Source organism: Crocuta crocuta, unplaced genomic scaffold, assembly GCF_008692635.1.
Source record: "Crocuta crocuta isolate KB4526 unplaced genomic scaffold, BGI_CrCroc_1.0 scaffold709, whole genome shotgun sequence".
Classification (NCBI taxonomy): domain Eukaryota; kingdom Metazoa; phylum Chordata; class Mammalia; order Carnivora; family Hyaenidae; genus Crocuta; species Crocuta crocuta.
Genome location: NW_027530619.1, coordinates 706,647 through 712,646, shown reverse-complemented (window position 1 = coordinate 712,646; position 6,000 = coordinate 706,647). Strand labels below are relative to the sequence as shown.

Genomic DNA, 6,000 nt, shown 5'->3' with positions numbered 1-6,000 from the left:
TCTCTCTCTCTCTCTCTCTCTCTACCCCTCCCCGTCTCATGTGCATTCTCTCTCTCTACTAATAAACTTTAAACATAAATAAATAATAAGAGATGGATACAACAGATGACGTAGAAATCACCAAGAACTCTACAGTATCTTAAAAATATATTGCTCAATAGTCAAATCAAATCTCAAAGTAGATTTAAAAACCAAAGTTGAAATACATTGGTAATATTTTTAAAAACCCTTATTATATTGTACTTTTCTAAAATAGTTTAAAGTTTTCCATTATTAAAACTTTATTTATTCTGTTACTTTCCAATGTAGTAAAGATTAGGATTTATCTCTTCCTTATGATACAATTTCCAAAAATGCACATTATAATGCAGAACAAAAATGTGAGGGTTACTGTTATTACACCATGTGGGCTAATATTCAATGGAATTAGTGATCATATTATTTTCCTCTTTCATTATCTTTTTCTATATCATGAGGGTTGCAAACCTTGAGTATACATTTCACAGAATCTTTTCATAAAGGATTTCTGTTTAGAATTTGATCATGCCGGTTCATTACTTGATTAAAAGATAGAAGGGAAAAACCAGTTTTGAATCCAATCCCCTCTCACTCTCTGCACTGCTACCTTCTGGTTTTAGCCACTATTCTCTCTCACCTGAATTACTATCTTTCATAATATGTCCCCTGCTTCTACTTCTGTCTTCCATGGTCTATTTTCAACCTAAGAGCCAGCCAAAGTGATTTAACATAAAGCAAATTGTGTTCCTTTTTAAATCAAGACCTCCAGGGTTTTCTGCTTAACAAAGTCAAGCATGAAATCCTTTCCCCTCTAATGACCTGACTTCCTCTTCTACTTCTCTTCATCAGTACCACTGTAACCACCATGTCCATCTGTACATCTTCTTTTGCAAGCATGAAGGAAATTCTAACCTTCTGCTTCAGTAATATCTTTTAGTGTCATCTATATCACCTTCAAATCCCCAGTGCCAAGGTCTACTCACGTCCTCATTTGTGTTGCCTGGATTATTATAAATCTCGTATTTCCCTCCTAATCTCCAATCTTTGCTAGTCCATTGAAATTTACATCTTATTTACCAGAATGATCTTCCAAAATTATTAATCTGACCTTGTTAAGCTACTGCTCAAAAGCCTCCAATTGCACTCCACACATTTGAAGAAAGGCTTTCAGCATATTTACAATGGAACCTTTTCAGCTTTATCACATTTCTAGGATCATTATACTGATTTCTTCATTTATAGGATAAACTCTGACTTCACATTTCAAGACTTTTGTATAAATTATTGCTATTGCTAAAAGCCCTTCTTATTTCTCAAATTCTATCTTTCTCACTTTGGCCTAGTTCCATTCACTATTTAACAGATCTGCTAACGAGGCTTTCTGAGTTAACCCATACTTCTGAGATGCATTTAAATCCCTGTTGATGGTATTTTCAATGATCTCACTGGAAAACAGGGACCAATTTTTTTTTATTTTGTTTTTAAATCATAACTCTCAATATTACTTAGAGCCATGCTTAGAAAATAAATGGCCTATAAATAATATGTCTTGTTGTCACTTTCCCCATTTGCTCCATGGTGATAATAATATTTAGCCTGTCTGCCTTGCAGCATTGTTAGATTTAAGTAAGATGCATGCGCTACACTTTCTCCACTGGTAACCATGATGAAAATATATCAGTGTTATTCATTGAGAGGTCCCTTTCCTGAAAGTACATTTATTAATTTTGGAAAGCTACAGCAGGCGGGGAAAAAGTGAATTTTCTCTTGAATTAGTATAAAGATATTTACTATTCTTTTCTATGAATGTAGACCAAAAAGAATATGTTTTTAGTGTATTTTTGAGTGACATGTCATTGTTAATCCCACCCCTGATGCTATCACCTAGCAAATGTCATAATTTTCCATGAGAGAGTATGGCAAAATGATGTTAACAAACAGTCTGAAGGTAAGGAAGATGGTATATCCAAAATGTGATCACTTTAACTGCCTTCAATGCAAGCATCTGAGGCTAAGCCACTCTCATCTCTTCACATGTGCAATTATAATAGCTTTTTAAAAATCTATACGTCATGAGTATTAATCCATATTGTAATGATTTTTCAAGTATATTATTTTTCTTTATTGTTTTTTTGTCTAATAAGGTTTAAAATTAATATATATTCAAGTCTATCAACATTTACTTTTTAACTTGCTTAATTTATTCATTTTTATTGAGATGCATTTTATATGTAAAATTATATTATTTTCATTATATTAGGTGTACTTCACCTAATATATGATTGAATATTTGAATATATTGTATACATTCGGTAAGTTGCCTTGGCTATTTTGTTAATGGTTTGTTGATGGCTTCCTATGAATTATTTTGGTAAAGACTAAACCAAACCTTCAAATGAAAAATATTAACAATCCTAAATCTATTTAAGCAATTACAGTCTGTAATTATAATTATTCCAAAATAGGCACTCTAGACACAGATGTCCTCTCTAATGAACCCACTGAAATTTTTTTTAAAGGATAGAGAAAATGTAGTGCATACACAATTATATGATACAATATTACTCAGCCATAAAAAAGAATGAGATCTTGCCATTTGGGAGAACATAGATGGAACTAGAAGTTATTATGCTAAATAAGACAAGTCAGAGAAATTATAAATCCCATATGATTCTACTTATATGTGGAATCTTAAAAAAAAATAACAAGAAAAACAAACAAAACAATCAGACCCTTAAAGATAGAGAACAAACTGATGATTGCCAGAGGGAAGGAAGGTGGTGAGATGGGAAAAATAGGCGAAGGGGATTAAGACGTATACACTCTCCTGGACTGAATTTAAAAAACTCAATTTTGGGGCGCCTGGGTGGCTTANAAAAAAAAAAAAAAAAAAAAATTAAAAAAAATTAAAAAAAAAAAACTCAATTTTATGCAAATACCTATAGAATTACAGATGTAGAACAACTTCCCACATTGTAACACAACAGTACAACTTTGAAACAAAGACCTGAAAAAATATTATACATGTGTTGCATATATGTTATATGTATACAATCTCCGTATATAAAAAAAATTTCCTTCTGCTTTCCCGTTGAGCTCCCAACCTCTCCTAACTCAACGGTTGTTAGGGAGAATTGCTCCATATCATGAATATAAAGTAAGTATTCACTGGGGTTCTCCAGAATCTAATATGGCAGTGTCAGCCCATTCAATTATCAAAAGTTTGGCTGATTCCTATTCTGTAAGCATACACTGCCATTTTTTATGGTAGGCTTGCTTATTTGACAGCCCAGATCTCACATGGCTTCAGGAATAGAGCATCCATCTCCAGTTTAATTTACGAAGCGTGCACCAATTGGAGTTTATTTCTCTCATATTTCCTTGCATCTGGTGTTGTTGATGGTTTAAAAGGAAAATATGACTTTTAAAAATTAATCCAATGATTTACTATTACAGAGAGAATGAAAATATTTCATATCTTTCTATATGCTAATCAATCAAAGGTGACCTTTCCAAATTCACTTTTAACATTCTCAATTTATTTTTCTTTTGGTTATTAAAAGAAGGAAAATCAGCAAATCATCAAAAGAAAACTTACCAATACCGAACTGTTTTGATTACTAGAGCTTTCTAGTATAGTATTAAATAAGGGAGTGTGATACCTCCAGCATTGTTTTTTCTTTTTCAAGGTTGTTTTTGTTATTTTGGGTCTTTTGTGGTTCCATATAACTTTTAGGATTCTGTGTTCTGATTCTGTGGAAAAAGAGTGCAGTATAAAAATATTGAGTCACAATGATGTACACCTGAAATTAGTAAGATATTGTACGTTAATATTATTTCAATAAAAAAGGAAAAAGAAGGAAACATACCAAGTGTTTAATCAAATTTCTCCACAAAATACTCAAATGATAAGGCTACAATAAATTATGTTTCGGTGCATTTATTATTTAGGAAGAACGAACAAATAATATCTAAAGATATTTCCTGCTCCATAAAAAAAACTGAAGATAGAAGGAGAAGCCTTTAGATTTTGTTTTGTTTTCCTCTACAGCTTATTTGGAGATGGCAGTCGTGTTTAAAAAAAAAAAAAAAGCCTTTTCAGAAGTACTAGAGTAAGTATTATTTCCTGGACTGTGTTTACAATAGAATCTAATGGTTTTGGGGTGATAAAAACCTAGTATAACCTGAAAAGTAACACTTAGAAAACTTTTGGTTTAAAACACTGCTCTATTAGATGCACAGCTCAGTCACAAGATGTTCTGCTGTTACAATCATGGTAAGGGAAGCTTTAAAGTGTGAACAATACGCTGTCCTTGGCCCAGAGGACTCTACCTTATGAAGTGAAAAAGGGATGTGGGAATTGAGTTCTGTTGCCAGAATTTCTGACATTCTCTCAGGAGCCTCTTTAGGAGAAATACATTTAATTTCCACCTGCAGAGAGGGGCCTTTAACCTTCTGGGGCGGGAGATCTAGGTTCTCAGCCCTGTTCTTCCTAGAAAAAAATGCATAAGGCTGTGCTACCCACCTAATCGTGTGTCTCAGTTGCCCTAAAGCATTAAAAGCAAAGCAATTTTCTTACTAGATACATAATGCTGTTTTACGGAGAAAAGAAACATTTGGTTTGATAGAGATATTTAATCATTTTATAATACAAGATATTAGTGAGGAACTTAAGTATTCAGATGTCGTTTATCATTCCCTGACTCATACATTTCCTTCAAATGTTTGTCGGATGAATTATATGGGCCTGTGGGCATGACCTCTAAAGGAAGCTGCTGAGAGACATCCAAATGCAGCAAGGTAAGTCATTCCACTTACAGGAATCATCTACCAGGCAAAGATGTAGGTGTATATTTTGTTCTAAAGTCACCATTCTATCATGTCCTTCCAAACNTCAGAGTAGAGAAGGGAATCTTTAACTTATTATTTAAGACCATTAAGGAAGAAGCCCCTACATTATTTTCCACATTATCGACTAATGCATAGCACTATGAAATGGCAATTTTATTCAAACTGGGACTGATGGTTACTCATGCACATAATTTCATGTAAAAGACATGTCTTCCCATATTCTAAAACTGTACTTCTTCCGGGAAGTTTCCATTAACTACCTCCCTCTATGTCATTTTAGATTTGTCCTGAATTTTTATGGCACTTAATCATAACTTTCCTTGTTTTGTTATTTAAGTATCTTTTGTATGCACACCTAACACACACACACACACACACACACACACTGCTTTTGTAAATCTATAGTAAGGAAGTAGAGGGTATTTTATTCCAATAGTAAATGCATTTTAAAACTATTATACTGCTATTTTGTACCAAGATTTTAGATACATTTTAGAATCCCAATTCTCACTATAGTAGGTAATTTCATCTCATTCTTTAAGGAAATCAAAATGTGGAAAGCTGATACGCCTTACAAATTTGCAAAGATATTTAAATGTCAGAACCATTCCAGATAGGTCCAACTAATTTCAAAACCCTTTTCTTTCAACCTTCATTTTAGTACAGACCTTTTTGTTTCTCAGCTGAATTTTTTGTTATCACTGTCTTCAATGGCTTCTGGATAATTTCAATATGTGATGGTATATACATAGCATGTACATATAATGGATGCTCAATAAACATTTGTAGAATGATGACTATTTTCATGTTGGGTTTTTTTCAAGCTCCCAGAGAGAATTAAAGAGAAACCCAACTAAAATCCAAACTGTAAATTATCAAGTTTATGTGGACAATTGTGCTATCCTTCTCTTATGTTGAGCTGAAATAGGAAGAAATAAATCTGGGAATAAATAATATAGACAATTAACTTGCTGATGTGCAGAACACGGTTTTAAGATAATCTTCAACTTACTGGGTACCATCTGAATTCAAGACCACTGAGGAAGGAAAAAAGTATGACTACTACTGGACAAAATTTAGAACTATAGGAAAATGCACATCCATTGATTCTTTCCAGAAGGCTTCCCAGCA

General features: G+C 32.9%; 1 long non-coding RNA gene across 2 annotated transcripts in view; it reads right to left on the bottom strand.

Moving 5' to 3' along the window:
* Positions 1 to 6,000, bottom strand: part of LOC144234764 (uncharacterized) — a 377,485-nt gene that overhangs the window by 87,003 nt on the left and 284,482 nt on the right. Inside the window, exon 8 of one of the 2 annotated variants that reach the window (XR_013336064.1) lies at positions 3,686 to 3,771. The exons of the other annotated variant lie outside the window; for it this stretch is intronic. This is a non-coding gene — a long non-coding RNA (uncharacterized LOC144234764). Of the gene's footprint in view, positions 1 to 3,685; positions 3,772 to 6,000 lie in introns of those variants that run through there. 2 annotated transcript variants of the gene reach the window in all.